This window comes from Eimeria mitis, genomic scaffold, assembly GCF_000499745.2.
Source record: "Eimeria mitis Houghton genomic scaffold, Emh_scaff271, whole genome shotgun sequence".
NCBI lineage: Eukaryota > Apicomplexa > Conoidasida > Eucoccidiorida > Eimeriidae > Eimeria > Eimeria mitis.
In genome coordinates, this window is record NW_013571055.1 from 24,133 (window position 1) to 24,478 (window position 346).

Below are 346 nucleotides of genomic sequence, written 5' to 3' on the forward strand. Positions count from 1 at the left end.
CTGCTGCTGCTGCTGCTGCTGCTGCTGGTGGTAGTGGTTATGTGCTGTTGAGTCTGTGCGTATGGTTGCTGTATATAAGTGAAATGAATTCAATAGAAATGTGTAAAAACCCAAAATATATTTATTTTTTTATTTTTATTTTATTATGTAGTATACAGAGGGGGCAGGTGGTGGTCAGCAGCAGCAGCAACCAGCAGCAGCAGTTCAAGCGCCAGCAGCAGCAGCAGCAGCAGCAGCAGCAGCAGCAGCAGCATTGGCGCTCTCTCGCTAGGCGTTCTGCTGCTGGGGCTTTGCTTCTGGTGTATGCGTGTATTTCTTGAGATATAAAAAAAGTTTTTGTTGCTTT